The 21,867-nt window shown below is 30.9% G+C and overlaps 1 protein-coding gene across 6 annotated transcripts in view; it reads right to left on the bottom strand.

The window, feature by feature from the left end:
• The window catches only part of LOC106678192 (atrial natriuretic peptide receptor 1), a 1,188,520-nt gene that overhangs the window by 642,929 nt on the left and 523,724 nt on the right, over window positions 1-21,867 (bottom strand). Inside the window, exon 1 of one of the 6 annotated variants that reach the window (XM_067048973.1) lies at window positions 18,783-18,883. The exons of the other annotated variants lie outside the window; for them this stretch is intronic. The gene's annotated coding sequence lies outside the window, so the exon portion shown is untranslated. Of the gene's footprint in view, window positions 1-18,782; window positions 18,884-21,867 lie in introns of those variants that run through there. 6 annotated transcript variants of the gene reach the window in all.

Genomic DNA, 21,867 nt, shown 5'->3' with positions numbered 1-21,867 from the left:
TATTTATTTTATTTTAGTGTGTATGAGATCATTCATCAATATTACCTATTGCCCACAACTGTGTGGCAGATTGTAATATCTATCAATAAATAAATCTATCAAAAAAAAATATAGAATCATTATAGCTGCAAAGTGATATGCAATAAACCTTGCAATATTATAAGTCTTGGCCATCTGTGCCGATACCTGTCCTGGGTAGGACACCTCTCAACACAGGGACACCTTATCCATCAAGTATAATGGGTACAAGATGCTAAAGAGACCAACTCCATTAGCCAGATAGTTTATAAACAAAACCTGTATCAAACATTGCTAGCTCCATGTGACTTATTCATCTTGGGCGTGGCTAGTTATAGCCAATGAGGAATAAGATTCCAAAAAGGCGAAGCCCCTAAGAGCAAGTGGGGAAGACTCTCAGCAATTATCCTGGGATTCCAATTAACAACATGTATCCATTTCAATAATTTCTTGTTTAAGTGTAGGCCCAAATTTTGCAATGATTCTTTTAAACATCTATGAAATTATAATTATACAATCCGTGTTATAAAAAAATACAAAAAAAAAAATAACGTCAATTCTAAATAAGTATTAGGAAACACATTATATGACCGAGGGCTTAAAATAAAGTTGAGTGAATTAACATTATTTTAATGATAATTTCAGGAAAAATTCGTTTAATTTATTTAATAAATGCATTATTAAATACACAAAACAGGCTAATTAGGATGTAACGCGAAAGGCATCGAAAACAAACTCGATAAGACAATTACTTGATTATGGGATATAAAGGACAAACGTCATCTACTTCAATTTTAATTAAAATGGTACAAAATTCAAATAATAAGGAACTATTAAAAAAAGAGAAGAAAAAAAATGCAACGATGGGCACATTACTTTCACTTACCACCTTGAGAGGCAAACATTTCAAACATTAATTTTTATTTCTTATCGCTATAAAAAATCATATTTTAGTCTTTATCAGCTTTGTTCCTGTGAAGAATATAATAATTTTGATAAAACATTACAAAGCCGGATAAATATGACTGCGATCGTAGGAGATAGGACACGACCGGTTGCCTCAAATTTCCCAGTCTAAGCTGCAGTCGATGTTTCTTTATTTTTCTCTCTTAGTTAAATATTGAAATAATTCAAAATGTTTAATTATAATTTATTTATTTATTATTTATTATTTAATTATATAAGCATTAAAAGAAATAAAAATACTTTTTTGAAAATTCGGTATTAAAGTTCCATCAAACTATTTCAACATTGATAAACCCCGTTTAATCAAAATCATTATAGCCATTTTTGAGGAAATCGAAAAAATATGCGAAAAATCGATTCTATAAAGTTTATTCTATAAATAAATCGATTCCTATTTGATTTTATCGAAAATGTGACTATCATCCAAGGCATACACTCAACTTATATATGCAATTTCAGTTTTAGAACATTTTTTTTCTGTTTTTGAGTTAGGTTATTTGCACATACCATTTTCCGAGATTTGGCAAATCGGACTCTTCAAAACGTGTATTTTAAATAGAGTCAAATTCGGAATTTTTAACTATGGTATTACTTCCTCAGTATATTCAATAAATAGTTGTACGAAAATTAAAAAGAAAAAAAAATGTAACCTATTTTTAAAATAATTATATCTTTATCTTTATTATTAAGTGCATTCAGCTTTCACAAAACTGATATCAAGAAAAATCTAATTCCAATATGGTTTTAAATAAATTATATAATAAATTGGTATTAGAGTGAAAATGTTGAGATTAAAACACTACATAGTTCTGTCCGAAACCTGAGAACAAATTACTTCTGAAAAAATAACTATATATATATATACATATTACTTTTAAACCCTGATTATTGTATAATTAATTATTTTATTTTATAAAGAATAAAGTAAAAACAAATCTAATAAAATTAATCGCATTAAATCAATACAAAACTTACTGTATAGATATATATATAAATGTTTTGTAATATAAGACTATTAAGTAATATATATACACGGGATAGAATAACACTTTCCATTGATAAATATTGGCAGTATAGGAGAATATAATACAAGCGATCCTAGCAAATATTGCAGGCACTACAAATGTAGAAAGGGACCTTTTGCGGCCAAGGTATCATTTATAAAACATATACAAGGTATATTTTATAAAACATTTATGATATCTTACTTTTTCATGAAAGAAAGGAGAGGTAATGCAGAGAATCAAAGGAGGAAACAAAAGATATTGAAAATACCATCAACAAAACAATTATATGAGTAACAAGCTCATGCCTGCTAACTACGTTAACTACAAGTTGAAGAAATGTCTTTTGATTTGTTTAAAACAAAAAAGAACGAGAATTTATTAAAAAAATAACAAGGGTCAGATTAATTTGGAATAAAACAAAGAGAAAAAAATATCACAAGAAAATGTATAAGGTAAAGGCGAACCAAGCAATAATGAAGGTAGGTAAAAGCTATGCGAGATGCTGCTAAAATAAACTGAGCAATGAAACACAACTTCAAAGGAGAGACGCTGTTGGTATTGCCTTTAAAATGGTTAATAAAAGAAACCCTTGACTATGGGACGGACAAAGAAGAATCAGGTTAGGCAAGCTGCTTATTAATCCCTACAAATAATAATGAATGTCTTGTACAAAATAAATTTATTTCATGGTTGACTATCACAGGGATTTATATTCAATCAAAGCGGAAGAATTGTAATGAAAGGAAAGATTAGTAAATTATTGGATTAGATACAAAAATAAATACTAGATTGGAAGAAAGGGTCATTTAAAAAAGAAAAAAAAACATAAGTGAACATTTGTTGTCTGACCGTTTCAAAAATCCTTAGATCATAACTCTGTAAACTTACACTTAAACGTTAAACTCCGAAAAATCTCTAAACTCTGTGTGTAAACATGTTAGAAAAATATTCATTAGTAAGATCTACAAACAATTCTAATGCAGAATAATTGTAAGGAATGTCACAGTCCGTAATTTAGTATCAATTTTAGAACAGCCATATTTATTTGAAAAAGTGTGTTTGATATTTAAAAACAACGTTATATATTCTGAAAGACTTAGTTTCTACTGAGAATATATACTTGAAAGCTTTTGTCTTCATTCAGAAAAATAGGGAAAGAGTTGTCAGCTATTCTTAGGTATTCTTTAGAAAACCTCAAAACTCCCATCAACATACTCCTTCAGTGTAAAAAATTGGAAAAATTGTCAATTATAACTCCTAAGATTAAATATTATTTACAGTATTTGCTGGGCTTTCAAACTGAATAAGTATTTCTAAAACATAAAAAAACACATGGTGAGTATATTTTTAGTGACATGGCCGTAATCATGTTTTCTAAATCAAATATTATGGTTGATAAGTCTTAAGGCTTAGTAACCGTAATTTTGTGGTTTATCTTGAGTAAATATAAATCTCCGAGTGAGCTATTTACTGTTTCAAAAATGTTTAAAATCAGAATAATGTGACATTCCAGCTATTTTTGTTGTATCCTCCCCCCAAATTATTATTTAATTTAATAAGCTTTTATTTAGAAAAAAATGAAGAATAGGTGTTCGTTTTTTTTTTTTAATTTGGACATTTGATGTTATTTCGAGGCGATCAATCCGTGTTATTTTTTGGTACCTCTAACTATTTAAAGTATTTGAGATGTGAAGCGCTATCATACGTTTTATCCTGGTATCAAACCAGAAATTAAACACTCTTGACTGAAATGGAAAAACTATATATATTGCCAAAATTATAGGAATTGTTGAGTTGACATACATGAAAAAATAATCATTTTTATAGATTTAAAAAAAAAATATCAAAACAGCAAAAACTCATGAATGTATAGTACATCTAAGATGAGTTTGGCTGTGGGTAACGGTAACATTTTAGACGTAATCTTATAGAAGACACCGCAATTGCTAGAAGTTTATTTTCCCACATTCAGATTTGGTGAGCCAGACTATTATTTAAAAACCCAATTGGTAAATTTATTTATATGATGAGCCAGATAATATAATTTGAAATAGTAAAAAAATTATAATTACAATGATAAAAAAAGAACTTCGTATTTATACATGATGCAAGGTTTCAGCACTGGCCTCAGCAGCAAAAATTAATTAAACATTTTTGAATAGCAAACTTGAAGTCCCTCTCAGTGAATATATAACTCTGGGGCATCAATACACCATTACTAGCGTTTTCTCTGATGTTCATAAGCTCTCCGGAATTATGAGACCAATTTAAGGTGCCACTATAATCGAGTCAAATAGCTTCCATATCATTTCTTTCTTAATTTGGTGAATAAAGCTTACAGTAGGGATTGTTTTGCCACGTTGAATTTGGCCAATACTTCGGCAACTACCTCCAAAACATCGAGACTTTATTTCCTACGTTCAATCCTAAAAGATTGAGTTTTTTTCCCTGCCGAATAGACTGTCAGAAGGTAGTTTTAATTTAAAGTGCTCCGCTGTTCCAAAGATTGTATCCGCCGAGTCCGCTCACCCTATGACGATGCGCTCTCTCAAACGTAGCTAGCAGCCGCCGAAGAGTTGTCCAAGTTCAACTGGGCAAAACTGCTACAGTCCTGACCTAGCTTCCAGCAACTTCTTTTTCGTTTCGACAAGGTTCCAGCGGTTCAGGCTGCTTTCACGAGGCCCCTTAAAAGCCTCCTGCTCGAATCCAAGATCTCGAGGTTCCAAGGAGCCTAAAACTTCCTAAGAGCGGCGTTTAATTGATTAAAGTATTTGTTTTTCAATTGAATTTATTTTCGACAATAATTGGCATTAAATGTATAACTAATTCTCAACATCCTTGTAATTATATTCCATCAATTCCAAAGTAACTAATCCATACCTTAAAAGATATTTAATTTTTTTTTTATATCTACTATTATATCTGTATTATAAATATGATGAACAGAGTAATTTTTTTTTTATAAAACTAGATATTAAAAAGTCACAAAATAAAAAAAAAACACTCTCCTCTAAGATATATTTATTTAAAACTGTTAGATATTAAACACTTAAAATAAAGCATGTGCCTACACCGACGCAAGTTCAGCCCAAAACTTTACACACGAAAGGAACAGGTCTATTAATGCCTGAGCGAGTTGGTCTTACAAGAGAATGAAGATATATTATTCCAAGACAAATGAAGGTAAAAGGAGGTATGAATTATTCTCCAGTCCATTTCAACACCTCGTAAGACAAGTAAAGTGTGAAGAATTTTTAAAAATGGGTTCTCATGAGTTTCCCGAGTGCCTTTGTATTCAAGTTTCGCTTCCCGGAAAGGTTTCTATGTCACTATGTTCACATGAGACTAAAGAGGGAACTTGAACACCATATATTCTCACCGCCTCAAGAGAAGCTGGGCTGTCAAACAGGGTTCGATCAACGACCTACAAAGCGAAATTTATTTTCCGTGAAATTGGAAGGAGACTGATTACTAAAGTGGCTCAACCGCTCTAAGTTAGAAATAACCGTCCTAGAACATATAAGAAGGTGTTGGAACGAAAATGGTAACATGCAGCCAATTAATCATTTTGATATGACTAATATACAACAAACATAATGAAAAATTATGTTAATTGGTTCTGATAAACTATGCTCTCTGTTACAATTTATTAATCAGTTTAAAAGTCTCTTCTCTGTTAAATAATATCGGGATATTTAATAATTATATTGAATTATAACCACGCTTTATATACTACCAATTCCATTAAATATTTTCTACCATCACTTTGTAAGAGCTCTTCGATCTATATTTTTATAGTATTAAAATAGAAATGCTAATAGAGAATATTTTTACCACATATATTCAATGAACATCAAATCAAAACTAAAGTTATTTACAAAACTGATTATAAAAATATGAATATAAATTATACAAACATAATAAACAAGTTGTAGTTACAATTGTCTCCAGTTTACAAAAAACTAAATTGAATTGTATTGAATAGTAATTAGAAACATAGATTAGTAATAATGGTATAAACAAGAGACGATAATATATGGGTAATAGCATAACAGGTTTAGATGGGAGGCTTTGAAGATATTTAAGTTAAGTGTAGGAGTCTAGACATTAGAAAAATAGAGTACCTTGTGCACATTATGAAAAATTTAATTTAAGACAAAGTATTCGAATATGGATAAAAAAAATTGACTACGTAACTACTGAAAAGTTAAAAAGAACCAATATGCATGCTAAAAAAAATAATAATAAAAACCATATTTTATAAGATGGTGAATTATTTCAGATAGTTCATCCCCTAAAAGCTTGATACAGGAGTTTTCATGTAATAAAGAAATTAAAATGAAGGACTTTTTGCAAATTTTACGTAGTAAAAAAATTTTATATTATCATTATACAAGAAAAATAGATCGAAAAAAATATATTACATACTATTATATTATATATATTACATACTATTATTAAATATATTACATACTATTATATTACTAATATATTAACACCAATACCTAAAATATTAAATGATACGTAAATAGCTACTTTATAGGACTCAGTTATGGTTAAATAATTAAAGAAAAATGAAGGACAGTCCAGCATATTAAATAAAAAGTTTCATGCTGTTCGACAAGTTTAACCTGTCTACGAAACAAGCAATAACCCTCATCCAAAAAAAAAAAAAAAAAAAAAAAAATACACGACGGAACACCAGAAAAATCAGCTGCGATAAGACTAAAACTAAATATTTCATGGATAAGAAATATATTTAATAATGAGGCATTAATAAATAAATGTTGTATTCATGATAATTTATTTATAGCTTTATCACAACCATTTTTATCCAACTCTACGGAACATAGATCGATGGCTACAAAATTACAAGTGTTGGTATATTTCATAACACCATAGCCGACATTCTTAAGTGCTGTACAAGTCTAGCAAGATGGATTACAAGAGAGTTGACAGATCATATAAGAGCTAGACTCGACAAACGTTGAACAATGATGTTGTTAGTGGGAAGAAACATGAAATCGTTTGTGTCAGTACGCAATAATTGAAAAGAAAAGATATAAAAATTAAAATAAAAACTGATAACTCAAGAGATTATTACCTACTAAAACAGTTAATAAATAAATATAAATTTAATAATCACACTCTATTCGAACAACATATATATTTATTTATACAATGCTCTCATTAACTTTACGGACTTAAATCCATTTTAATGTAGTAACAATCCTAAAATAATCAATAAATCATTACTGTAATTTTATTAGTTATTATTTTTTTTAATTTCTTGCTTAATGATACACCTTTTCATATATCAAAATAATCATTAAACGTTTCATTTATAGCTCATTGTAATTTTATACTTCTTTTTTTTTCCTAAAATAGGCTAATAATTATTATTTTTTAATTTTAGTTTACTAAAACATTTACGTGTTCAGGTTTATTATTTTGTTTTTTAATAATGATGTACTGAATGTGTCTACATTTGAACAACTTTAAAATAAGAATAAAGCTCGAAAAGTTGTTGAGTGAAAGTATTACAAATTAATACCAATGTTCGAAAACAAACATTATAATTTTTTTTTTATATCCCCCTTACTAGTCATTTCTAACACCCGGGAGAAGGGGGGAGTTTTTTTTTGTTTTCGTGGGCAGATTCAAAACGGCGCCACAGCAGGTCTAAGGTGGTTAAGACCTACGCCTCAACGTCCTCTGGATTCGAGCCACCTAAGCTACATACTTGGAGGAGATACTTGGCTACCACCTCTAGTTTGTTTTTAAATTATGCAAATTTATTGTCACACTCATCTATTCCTTTTTCTTTATCTTCCACTTATGCCATTACTAGTATTGAGAATCCTCTGCCCAGCGGAGTGATTCCTGCCGATCAATGCATAACCGTTTCATTTGATTGAGGAATTTACTTTCTGGTCTGATTCCGATCCTAGTCACATATTACTGATGAGTTACTCTAGGACGTTCGCGCGGTCTCCTGGGGTTGAGCCTCGAATACTTTTATAGAATCCATGCCCTCATTCATGCGACAGAAATATCCAAATCACTAGATAAGTGGCATTTCTTATGCTTTGATTTCTAATATGATCCCTCCTAGTTTCCCAAAAGAACAGCAGTTATGTGACTGATATGTCCGTTCAACAGGTCACCAACTTTCTTCACTTGTATAGGTCGTATACAGACAAATACACACATGCATCTTGGTTGTCTTGTCTACTTTGCGATGGCCGATGATTTCATCAGTAATCTGGTAATAGACCAGATTCACATTGGATATTCTGTTCGAAATCTCAGCGTCTATCTAGTCCGAGGTACTACTTATGGTCCCTAGATATTACTCCTGGAGGTGTTAATTTTTTACCCCTTTTCTGAGCAACACCTCTTTCCATTACATCAGAGATTGTTGTAATTTTATCTTCGAGTCTGGCACACTCTCACCTTCAAAGTATCTAGCAAGTGACGAAAAGGCCAAAAAGGTTATCAACAAAAAGGTATAATTATTAGTTCAGGTAACAGTATAAGTTACAAGGATTATTATGAAATTGAAAAAAAAATCAAATTTAACTCCTCATAACCATATCTTGGTTGCTTTTCGATTCTCAATACTTAACTTGGATTTAGATTGGTTCACTCACGGATACATTACTCTAAAAACTATAATGACAATCCAGGGTCCATTTAAATAAATAGTAATGAGAACAGGCAAGACAATTTTTTAGTGCTAAAATACATTTCAAACCATACCAAAGTATAACTTTGGAAAAAGTCTTAGAATGCATGCTGGGTTTTCTAAAGGAGAATCGAAAGAAAACAACACTGATAATAATTTCCATTTCAAAATAAACTCCAAGTCAAAGGGACGGGGAAAAAAGAGACTCACTGACTAAGTTAATCCAAGATGGAAGCTGGTGTAAACAGGGAGAGAGGGGGCTGAAATCAAACAGATTTTCTTGTTTGTTTTTCTTTACAAGGAAAATAGCTTCAGACCTTGGTAAATAACTTATTGGAATTGATGCGAAAAAGTTTTTTTCACACGGCTATTTAAAATATTTATTTTAGACTCTCAAAGGAACTTTGTAAGTTCTCGTCAAAGTTGAGAAATAGGAGTTGTTGGGAGACCTGAAAAATTCATGTTTGGGGTTGAAAGTGTCTTGAATAATATAGTTCTACTTAATTAGCACAGTTTTTAATAATTAAACAATGCCCTTAAATAGTAAATATATTATCTTGGAGCGAATTAGACATCATCGGAAAATTAGAATACGAAAGTTAAGAGTTTTATCGCCAGTGCTGCTCGCTTCTGATATTAGGAATCTAATAAAACGTAAAACACAACCTGATATCTGATCTAGCCACCTAGCAACTAAAATAAAGACAATAGACTATACTAAATAAAGACAATAGTCATATACTAAATAAATACAATACATACACTACATATATCCCAGATAATCTTCTTGGTCTCAATACACCTAATACTGCTTTTTGTTTTATTTTATCCGTTCAAATTTAAGTTTAATACTCCACCACCTAGGACAAAACGAGCTAATGCTTGTTTTCTACATTTATTTTTATCTTATCTTAATCCATTCTAATTCTACAACAAAAACTTACTAAGTTTATTTAATAATTTAACTTTTCCCCTGTCAAATATATCCCTAATGAAAATTTTCAAAAATTAACAAAAAACTTTATTTATTTATTTAATGTAATTTACAACTGTACAAAATAATAAATACAATAAGTAAATATGTGGATTGTTTCATTTACACTTGAAAATCGTGGGAAGAAACCACCCATTCGACGTACATCAAGCATTAATTTAAATTAGAAGGTCCCGGGGCCATCTTCTTTTCAGACGCCTCGGAGAATTATCGGGGATTGTTAAGGATGAGAGATTAAGAACTAATGGGTTAGGATGGGTAAGGAGTTTGGAATGAAAAGACGCATATCTGTTTTAGGCCAAATCTGCAGCGAATGGGATGTTACGGTATTTGTGGATGAGTTTATTTGTAACGTAATAAGTAGCATCAAGGATTTTGGGTTGTAAGAATTGGATGCGGGAGGATTTTATGGTTTGATAGAGCCCCAGAACTCAATTCCATATGTCCTAACCGGTCTGATTATCGTAGAGTATAAATTATTTTTGTAGCAATGGAAATCTACGAGCTTTCTTGTCATTTCAGTCTTATCAATGTGTGGATTCCAAGTAAGTCTCTTGTCAAGATGGAGTCCTAAGCATCGAAGCTTACTTAAACAGGCGTTTAAATTAACAAAAAAAAAGACATGACGGTTTAGAAAAATTAAAGAACATTGGTTGTAGAAATAAATATTTAAACTTCAAAGTAACTATTTCCATTTATCCTCAAATGTCAATTTATCCACTTAAAATCTTCACCCACTCATCTCTTCAATTGTAATATATATTTTCTTGTTTTCCCTCATTAAATTACTACCAGGCTCAGTTTGATTGCTTCAACTTATTTTCCTACCAAGAAAATTTAAGGATTTTTTGAAAAAAATTGTATATGTTTAAATTTAATTTTAATACTCTACCACGAAGGACAATAAGAACTAATGCTAGTTTTATACATTTATTTTATTTTTTATCTTTATCCATTATAATTATACAACAAAAACTTGAAAATCGACATTTTTAAAAATTAAATAACTTTTGTCTTTGATAGGAAATTCCTTATTTAAATTAAACATCCTTAACTGATCTTTGAGAGCTCAACGAATCTGAGATTATTACAATAGTCTTCTGAGTTATTCGCCTTCTTTCTAAATTATAACTCCTCTCCGATTTTAATTTTTTTTTTTAATTTTATTTATTATTAATTTTTACCAAACTTTCAGCATGCCATAGGCGTTGATGACCAGAAGGTTTTACTCCTTTAAGCAACAATAAACAAACAAACTGATCTTTGAAAAACAAATTAGAAAATCTGCGATTTTTCCGTTGCGACCGTCAAAGTCATAAATAGCCAATAATCGATATCAGTTTTTGACAATTTGCTTGAATGATAATAATAGTTGGTAAAACGGTGCTAAAAGTAGAACAATATTGTTTAAAAGTTTAGTTTGCTTTCTTAATTCGCAATAATATAATTGAAAATTCTCTGTTTTCCATCAGTTGGAGATTTTCCTGTACGTATCCTCAAATGCCTGCGATGACAATCATATCCTTTATTCTTTACCTTAGGTCTCTTAGGGATTTTATGCTTTACCTTGTCAGCTTAGGTTTAGAGTCATTAACAATTAAAAATAATTTTAAACCAACCAGTAAAAATAGCTATTTCTTATTTATAATAACCGTAACTATTTTATTCCAAGTTATTAAGAAGCCGGATATTTATTAGTAATTAAAAATTAACTATGAATAATTCAATTAAAAGTTTAATTGAGCAGAAACGTTGGTTCAAGATGTACCCAATCACACTAGTAATGTTAGCCAGTTAACGAGGCAAATAGTTCGTTGAGCCGATTACAAGACAATGCCAGTTCATACAAATCGAATAAATCACTTTGCTATTGATGTCAAGCGGCGGATCATTTATTGTTAAATGAATGGGCTATTTGTTTGTCAATGACATCTCAATGCTGTAAGGACAAGAGCAAACTAAGAACAATAGCAGAACCGTGTTCAAGATTGTTCAGGATTCAGGACATATGTAAACATTAAAAATAAATTGAGCAATTAAACATATATTTTTAAGGAGAAAGTAGGATTAAAAAAAAGATATATTATAAAAAAAAATATCAACACAACCAAATTCAATTGTCTCGTGTCGGAATTATTTTAATTCTGTGCTGACTCACAATAAAAAAAATATATATTATATAAATTATAAAACAATTATTTCATAAAGTTACTAAATGAAGACAACATAGGATGAAAGTTTTATATACACGGTTCCAAAAAAGGAAATACATATATGTTTACCTCCCTGGAAAAAAAATTGTTTTCTTATATTTCTGTTTGTGTAAAAATCTTTATTTTAGGGTTTCTCGAGATACAAATAACGAATATCTACTTTGCTCCAGCCAAGAATACAGCATTATAACAACATTTAACAAAGTCGTTTAGGGATGAACAGAATCGGGATAAATCGGGCCCTTTCGGCTGTCTCCGATATTTCAATCCGTTCAGTAAGGATTTTTTTGATTTCTTTTTTTTTAAAGTTCGTATTTATACATTTTGTATTACTTTTAATAATGTTAAATATTTAATTATTTTAAATAAACTAAATTAAATGTACTTTAGAGGAAGATGTTTCGAAAATTCGGTATTTAAATTTTTTAAAACAATTTCAACGAGTATAAAACATTGCTGATGTTAAAGGATCCTTGATTGTACATTGATGAACCGAGTTTATCAAAATCATTTGAGCTGTTTTCGAAGAAAAATGTTAAAAATCAATTCTATAAGTGGCATTTCTGGTCAATTGATTTTAATAAACTAGGTGTACACCCGTCTTAAATATATAATTTCAGTTTTCTACAGCTTTTCGTTTTTTGAGCTAGGCTTTCCACACTCACAAATTGTTTTTTGCAAAACTTGGTTGTTAAGACTCAGGGGAGCTCAAAACAAATATTTCCGTCGAATTCAAAATTAATCACGGTCGAAATATGTTTCCTTTGTATTTATTCCATAACTAACTTAAAGTAATATATTATAAAACATAATGTAATATAATCATAAAAAATAAATATAATAATATCATATATTTAATAATTACATTCAAGACATAAGAGGATAATGAGCAAAAATGTTTATTCATTCATATTTTAGACAGTAAAATCAATTTTGAAATTCCAAATTTTTATGTGGCTGAAGGTTTAGAAAAATTAAAGAACATGGTTTGTACAAATAAATTTAAAACTATCCTTAAAAGTATCTATTCCCATTTATCATCAAATGTTAATTTATCCACCTAAAATCTTCACTGAATAGTGTCTTCAATGTTTAAAATTATAATATATATTTCCTTGTTTCCGCTCATTAAATTACCACCGTTCTTAGTTCGATTGCTTCAACTTACTTTCCTCCCTAGGAAATTTAAGGAATAAGTTAACCGAGCTCAGAATCTAAACGGTAACGAGATTTGATCAATATTCGAAATAAACCAATCTAAATATAACTTTGTGCCTAATAAAAGATTAAACAGAGAAAACAAATTGAAACGTAAATTTTAATCTATAACTTATTTATTTTTTTCAATTGAGACAAATATCGTTGAATATCCGTGATAAACCTGTAAGTGGGCGATTCAATTAAAAGTTTTATACCGTTTGGCCTACTAGAAAAATAAACCCGATACAAAAAATATAGCAGTATGGATTTATTTAATTTTAAGATTATCTTTGGTTACGAACTGTAGAGTTTATTAAGTTCCGGAGTGGATGTTCTTTCTTTATCTTCAAGGGATATAATTTTCTGAAGAATTATTTTTTCAATAAAGCTATGTGAAAAAAAAAAACAATCATCTTTAAAAGAAAATGCATCTTTTCCAAAGAAAATTGAAAAATCTGAGACAAGTAGAGCATTTCCTTACAAGCCAAAGGTAGGCGGAGAAATATGCTCCAATTTGTAGAGTGCTGAGATTAAAGATGTTCTGCGCTCTACGTTCCCTTGGCTTTATTACTAAAAGGTGACTTATCTTCAGGCGTTCATTGTCTTGTCTGAGTCTATGAGTCTTCTCTATTCTCGAGTCCATTCAAACTTGTTTGTTCATTCATTTTCTTTTCAGAATATTGGAGATAAAGAAAAACAAAAACAGAATACCTTTTTAAAAAATTGCGATTAAATTATTGAATAAGTAGTCTACACGTAATAAAAGATCTTAGATATAGAAAAAAAGTAGTGAGCAGCTGAGCTCTACCATACCATAAGTCGTACTTATTTTTCCCTTCTTTTAAATTTAAAAAATTCTGAATATCTGTAAACAACAAAAAAATCGGTATACGATCAAATAGGTACTAATCAACACAAACCCTAAAACTTCATCAAAATCCATTAAACGGTTAGATCGATTCATGCTCAAACACAAATTTGACTGCACACAGACACAACCTAATTTGCTCCTCGATGTCTAAAACGTAAAATATGAGCGAGAATTTTCGATTCTTTTTTTTTTTTAATACTTTTTTATTTATTGATAAATATTACAATCTGCCACACAGTCGTGGGCAATAGGTAATAGTGAATGATCTCATACATACAAATAAAATAAAATAAATAATTGAATAAAAAAATGAACATAATCATACTATCTGCATGAATAATAAATAAAAAAAAAAAACATAATGATAAAATAATATAGTCTCTAGTCACATTTACACTCTAATATACAATATTTACAAAATAGACCTGAGGATCCCTGAGCCAACTCTATCCCCCACGTGAGGGGTAGAGCTGAGTTCAAAAGATCCCAGCGCATCCCTCTCGCCGCATCACTGGCAGTGAGCCAGTGGAGGCTGAGCAAGTGCGCTAAAGCCGCAAACACTCAACATGAGTGGAGAATCTGATCATTGCCAGAACTCCAATTGCCCATTTTTATTTTAATAAGTCTCTTGGCTACAGCCGTTTCAACTTCCTAGGTGGGCTATAGGGATGGGTGGAACTAGATAAGGTTTGAACCAAAGGATTAGGATGGTTGGAAAGGTTAAGATGGAATTTAATTTTCGATTCTGAGGACATAATTTCATTTTTGCATAGGTCCGATTTAGTTCATGCATTTCAAGCCACAATCTAAAGAACAAAAGTAATATTGAAAGGCGTAGAGTTAGAGAAAAAAAGTTGATACTCCCACAAAAGGCACTAGCTAACACTAAACCAATTCACATACAAATTTAATAACCTTAAATACAATTCAACAATCAAGAAGCTCCTTGATATGTATATATTTTTTCTCCCTCTGCTATTAATTTTACAATATCAAACAAAACAAATACATAATACAATAATAGGAATATGTATATACTATAAACATAAATATTCTTTGCCTGAAGGGCATTTTAAGGTAGGTTCTGGGATCTGCTGTGTGCAGGGAAGCACTGTGGCGCTTACTCGCCGTCTGCGTTGTCATGAGTGGGAATGGACCTCTCTACTAGCGATGAATGGTTGGGTTTAGATCGAGTCTGTACCAGTTCCCTCGGCGAAAACGTTGACCAAGGGAACAGTGCCTTCCTACCTCCCAGGTTCCTTGATATATAGTGATAGAAAAGTATGTACAAAAAAAAAATCATCGTTTTTCTCGAGAATTTAAACAGAGACAGTTAACAGTTCACATGTTAAGTGTGTTATTTTATACAGAAAATAACAAAAAAAAAAAAAAAGTATGCCTCTTATTTTTATTAATAAATTGATGACGGCATGAAAAGAAATATACTTTGCAACGTCATTTATTTTGAAGATACCTAAAATGAGTTTTCTTTTATCATTATAAAGACCAATTTTCCCTTCTATAGGCAGTACAATACTCTCGGAAACACTTCTATCCAGGTTTCTGGATTGTAATCACGAACTAAGTAATTTTGCGACTGAAAAATTATTACTTTCACTCTTACATTTAATTTTTATTTTACCTTTCATCCGTTCAATTCTGTTTAAAAATTTTGGAAAATTGGTCCCAACTATATACATAAAGGAATTTTCACACATTATGTAATAACGTTCCTTAAAATCATTTCGTTTTATTTATTATAAATTGTATACGAATTGATGTACATAATCGTCAAATTAAACAAAACGAAAGATACGAGGGGAAAAACTTGCCAACGTCGGAGTTATATAAAATGGAACAGATAAGGGTTGGATGTAGCGAAAAAGAGGTGATTTTTAATGCATCGATATATAGGGGTGTCAGAATCCAGGCGGGGTTGTCAGCGAGTGGAGTGGTAGCACTGATATAAAAGTTGGCAACCGTGAATGGGATCCCTCAATGGAATAAAAAAATATTAAAAAAAAAATAAGGCTTATACACAGCTCGACTGCCCTGTACGCCATGAGACCGTGAATCATATTTACTGCTTCGTGGGATATGAAAAAATCATAGTCGGCAGTTAGCGAATAGTTTAACAACCATTTAGTCCGTACGGGGAGAGTATTGTTCTATTTCCATTTCTTTTTCTATTTATTCCTAAATAATAAATTCAAAGAGAAGAATTTTTCAAAATACGTATAATATTAGAAATTAGGAGAAAATGACCATCTGTGGGACTAATGAATTAGGTGACTAATGAGGAAATTTACTTATGGAATAATGGATAATTACAAGTCCAATTAACCTATAAGCGAAGGAAGATGGTCAGGGTGTGGTAAAAATGAACTCCAATAATACAAAACTAATTATTAGGCAACAACGTTTAATAAGTAAACATGTAACAATAAAGAAATAAACGGTAATTGATTTCACCAAAAAAAAAATTATAAAGATTGTTATAAAAATAAATCTTTACAATTAATGCCGTATGTGTTTTTCAGTCACCGGAACTACGGATACCAGATAGCTCCTCGGGTTAATTTCAAAGTAAGATTAATTGAAAAATTATCAGTAAGTATTATGAATACTGACCCTACCCATGTCCATTTCTAAGTTACATCAACAAAAATATATAATTAAACGGTTGCTCACCGGTGCAAAAAACGCAAGGGGTTCGGGAAACGGGTAGAAGTAAGAAAAAACACAAGTTTAAAGGGAATCCTTCCCACCATTCCGCGTCCAACAAAGTGGAAAATGCAGATCGCGGAAGAAAAAGTTGCATTGTGCCCTATTCAGTAAAAATCTCGGACCGTTGGTTCGAATCCGACCGGGGTTGATCGACTTTTATTTCTGTTCCACGAATGAAAACTTAACCCCCCACCATTGTTATAATAGGTTGGTCAACTCTAGATAACCCTCTTATAACAGAAACGTCTAGGAAAGGGATCATAAAAAAGTAAATAAAAAAAAGAGTCGGGAACATTTTGTGAGATTAATATAGTTAAATTTTATGTTACTATTTATAATTATGTTTGATAGGATTTTAATAATAAATATGAAAATAAAGTTATTAATTTACAGTTAAATAAAGTTAAATTTATAACTGACATAAACCTCGATAGAATTCATTGGTAATCTGTATATCGGCATAATTAAAATGTATTTTTCTTCTTTAGAAACAGAGAAATAAAATTAAAGTGAAAAATTAATTCCGTTTTTATGGAGCCATATAAACCATAAGTCATGGTTATAACTCACAACATTTTTATCAAATAGCTGCTTTAACTTAAGAATAAATGGATACTTGGTAATATGATATTTATAATAAAATAATAAATTTATTTTAAATTTTCTGTATATGTAGAAGAAGTGACGAGCAGTATAATTATTAATTTCCTTTTTTTTTTGTTTCATTACAGCAAAACTTATCTTATTCATTATCCTACAGTAACGGCGCAGTATAATACAGCAAGACTTTCCAAAAAAAAATTATATCTATCCCAAAATATTACATATGCATTGCGAAGCAAACTATATTTTAAATATCTAAAAAATATTTAAATATAAATATAATCAACTTATATCCTTTTTTGAGGGTTTATATTTAATTATTAATTTTTAATTATTTAAGTTAATTTGGAATTAGGTGAATAGTAAAATACATAGTTCATTAAAACATCCAATGTTTTAATGACCGCAGTCATATTGTTCAACCATTACTAGCTAAGAAAACCTTTTAAACTGTATTTTGTTTGTTTATTTATTAATAAAGATAAAACGGAATCGAAATTGTAATAACTTCAAGAGACAACCAATATAAATTAAAATTATTAATAACCGCAGGGTAAGTGATTATAATCAGAATATATGTAATGTAAAATAAAAATACTGATATTTTTGTCCTACAGCTCATTAGAAATTAATAAAACAATTAGAAATACATTTCGTAGAGAAAAAGCATCAGCGTATGGAGTTTAAAGTATTTGTAAGAAATGAGGGCACGAAACAAAGCTTGAAGCAATATAGCTTTATCGAGTTTATTACCCATTAATACATAGTTAACCCATTTCATTTCGTATTCTAGCAAATATTAATTTTAAAATAAATTTCATAAGAAATATTTATTTAAATTATGTTCCACACACATTTCCGAAAACTTAATCTGTCATTATTTATTTTAAGTAATTCCATGTACTAAGTAATTATTTAAAAAAAAAAAACATTGGAAATATTATTATGAATGTGTTACTAAAGTAGATAATGAAAAAATAGATCGAAACAAAAAATAAGATGCTACCAAAAAGACACGAAAGAGCGCTGTAAGGACACAAAAATACAAAACAAAAGTGTATCATGCATGTATTAATATGGTAACTGATGAATATCACCAATGAGTACTTTTAAAGTACTTTTACTAATAAAACCTCTTATAAGTACTTAAACGTATGTCTCTAGGATGTTTTCATCGCATACCATCTTACTATTTAGAGAATATGTACATGAAATAAACATCTTAAAATAATCACAATAGTTTAACTCCATTTACGTTTAATATATCAAACTTCTGCGAAAATAATTTACATTAAGTGAATTAAAACTTTAATTAATTCGACATTTACTCAATGTCACCAAGAAACTTTATTTACCTTTTTTTTTACTGATTCATAACTAGGTATCACATCGTTTAGATAGTTTTTTTTTAAATTTTATATGACGAGTAATAATTTGGTATTTAATCAATTTTTTACAATAACAGTTAATAAAAACAAACTAATTGGATAAATACCTGTGAAATGTATCCTCTAGCAATCATCAAAATAATAATATGATACAATGAAAAAAATCACAATTATATTTTATAACCTCCGACAGACGACTCCTCATCGCTTTGACTGATCGTTTGTTTTACGAACTGAACTTGGGCCAAAATGTATGTCAAAAGTCGGGCGAGATCGTGCCAAACATTGTTTATACATAGAAACATTTGGCATATTCTGACCAAGACCTTTAGCCAGATTGGATTTATAACTTACGTGTAATAATTATCAAAAGATGACAGGAAATATTTTTGAAATATGATGTCATTTAGAGGAAATGAAAATTTCAGTATAATTTACCAACTCAAAAGAACATTTCAAAATCTTTAACCGACTGCCCTACAGTATACTTTAATAATGTGGCTCTTATCCCTGTAAACAGATTCGTTATCTTGGACTACATCTTGACAAACGACTAACCTGGAATCCTCACACAACACTGAAAAGACAGGAAACTGCACGCAGATTCCGACTATTACAGCACTTACTAGACAAACGGTCTAAACTTCCAACTCATTACAAAAGACTGATCTAGATGACAATAATAAGGCCCATCTGGACATACGTAGTTGAGCTTTGGGGCTCCTAAACCTTCGAATTCCTCTCGTATTCAATCCTTACAATCCAAAATCCTTTGTAAAATCCTCAATGCTCCTTACTTTGTCACAAATAAAATCATACATAAAGACCTAAATGTTCCTTATGTAACCGATCTAGCCCGAACCCGATATTATCCCTTACATAATAAACTCCCTAACCACCTAAACCCACTAGTTTCTAGCCTTGCTTCCTCTTCCATTCCTGGCAATCCGCCGAGACGCCTGAAAAGAAAATGGCCTCGTGACCTTATATTGTAAACTGTTTTTAGAGTTCTACTACTGGGTAGTTTCTCTACATCCTGAATCATATCATTATGTCATTATAATCAAATTTACTTGTATTTTTTATACAGTTGTAAATATCAATAAATAAAAAAATCAAAAAAAAAAATCTTTAAGACCTCTTTATGTTTCCACTATTCTACTTATTTCTTTCAGTCTACAATTATTTCTCAATCTGTTTTAATAATTTCTGTCTAATATCGTCCTAGTGATTGAATAAATAATTAGAAGATAACTACCCAGGACTCAAGTTATACTAAATATACTTCAATTATCATTATAATTAGGAGTTAATGTTAATCTTTAATGAGAAAAATAATAATAATGATTTAACGAATCCGATGTTTCGGATCGATGTTAAATTGCTGTCTACATACATTTGTTGAAACCCAAATCTACTAAAACTCTTGACGCAAACTCCCAACTTGCGCTTTGGTCTACCCCTTCGAAGTACACCTGTCGGGGTGAAATTTGAGGAATCCGTTAATTAATAAGCCCTACAAACTTGTACATCCATCCTATTCGTTGCAATGTTATAACCTGAATTGTATTTACTAGTTACAATACACCACCTTCTAAATTCTTTGGTTTACTCAATATTTTTCAGTCCGAATATTTCATGCAATACTTTATTTTCAAAATTTTCAAAAACCTTATGGCACTGTTCTTTCTTTAGAATAACAGGACACGTTCGCATCCGTAAGGGGAAAAATAATGGTTTTGTAAATTGTTACTTTTACGTTTCCGGATGGAGTATGCGTAAGTTAAGCATTATTGAAAATGAAAAATAACAAGCATTTTCCGCCTTTAACTTCGTTTTTATTTCCTTATCAATTTGTTTTTTTCTAGCAACTATAGACCCTAAATACTTCATAGTGGTTTAAGTATTTAAATGCATTTTTTTCTTTATATCAAATAAAATTGATAAACAAAAAAGCTTCAAACAATATAGTAAATGATAGAAAGTTGAATGCAATGTAACATAGATATTATTAGATGTTTTCAATGTCTATATTGAATCTGTAGATATCAATGCATACTCAATCATTTTCTTCATTATTATTATTATTAGAATGAACCTTAAGGTTTTTTTTTTTTGGTTTTTTTGGTTTTTTTAAACCGGCCAAGAAGCACCGCGGCCTCAGAGGGCCTATTGTACGCCGTTCCTCCTCTCCTCAAAACAGGCCAATTGCCTTTGCAAATCTGGACACTGTGTAAGGATCCACAGTTTCGCAAAGTTTGGGATCCAAGATACGATCCTTACCAAAGATGAGGAATCGTGTTCTTGCCACTGTATCACATTTGCACATGATGTGGTAAGCAGTCTCTTCCTCCTTTCTGCAGAACCTGCAGATAGGGGACTCTATCAGTCCCACTTTATAGATTGTTTAACTGACAGTGTCCTGTGTATAGTCCTGCCACCCATCTTAGGATACTCCTATCCATATTGAGAAGGCAATTGCTTCTTTTCGGGCAGGGTCCTTTGAGGAACATTTTTGATTGTTCCATCCCTCTGGTATTTCTCCAGAGTAACCCAGCCTTACTCTCAGCGATCTTTTTGATATGCCTCTTCGCATGGCTGAGACTAATTCCACATATGGGGTCAGGTGTGAGAGGAACATACTCAGACCCTTTACTTGCTAGGTAGTCTGCTCTCTCATTTCCTTTAATGCCTTTATGTCCAGGCACCCATTCCACCCACACCTTGTTGGCCAAGGAGAGAGAGTTCAAGTTAGCCTTATACTCCTCCACCAATTTGGAGCGGATTGCGTAGTTATCCAGCGCATAGATGGCCGCCTGACTATCCGTGTAGATCGTGATTAGCCTTTTCCTCATGCCCTCCTTTATTAAGTTCTGGGCACAGACATTTATTGTAAACACCTCAGCCTGGAACACTGTGGTGTGCTTTCCTAATGAGATGGATGTGCCTTGATTAGGTCTATCCATTCTCCATATCCCTGCTCCGGATCCTTGTTCCATTAGGGATCCGTCTGTGTAGCAGTTTATCCCATTACACGGCTTGTGTGGGGTTGAACCATCAACCCTTACACTCTAGTAAGTGTTCTTATATTTTTTTTTCCTGATGATCCGAATGCATAGCCAGGATCCCGTCTTCATTGATCCTCCTGAACAGTCTACCATGTCCCTCATAAGTTAAGGAATGGTAGTTCGT

Source organism: Halyomorpha halys, unplaced genomic scaffold (genome assembly GCF_000696795.3).
Source record: "Halyomorpha halys isolate HHAL.00 unplaced genomic scaffold, Hhal_1.1 Scaffold128.1, whole genome shotgun sequence".
Taxonomy (NCBI): Eukaryota; Metazoa; Arthropoda; class Insecta; order Hemiptera; family Pentatomidae; genus Halyomorpha; species Halyomorpha halys.
The sequence above is the reverse complement of the archived record's forward strand: the minus strand, read 5'-3'. Positions and strand labels throughout refer to the sequence as shown.